Here is a 282-nt window from a genome sequence, read left to right on the forward strand (position 1 = left end):
AGTACTATACGGTCCTGGGATCGCTGACTAGCTGTAAGTACTACTTAAACTTTAAACGCGTTTTTCTCGAAACGACGTTTTTAAAGTTGGTGGAAGTTCTGTATAAGTCCCAAATTATGCGATCGATATGATTTTGGTCTTAAAATGTTCGGAAATACCGCCTCTCTAAAGTAGACTAGAATAAAGAGAAAATATTGAAAATTTTTTGTTTATGAATAAATAACTGCAACAATTTTTCGTAAAAATAACACATTTTTTGTTTGAATGACTACAACTCACTCA

General features: G+C 32.3%; 1 protein-coding gene across 6 annotated transcripts in view; it reads right to left on the bottom strand.

Moving 5' to 3' along the window:
* LOC116852486 overlaps positions 1-282 on the bottom strand; it is a 45,186-nt gene that overhangs the window by 28,185 nt on the left and 16,719 nt on the right. The window lies entirely within an intron of this gene.

This window comes from Odontomachus brunneus, unplaced genomic scaffold, assembly GCF_010583005.1.
Source record: "Odontomachus brunneus isolate Ranch 3 - 2012 unplaced genomic scaffold, Obru_v1 Obru_scaffold_229, whole genome shotgun sequence".
NCBI lineage: Eukaryota > Metazoa > Arthropoda > Insecta > Hymenoptera > Formicidae > Odontomachus > Odontomachus brunneus.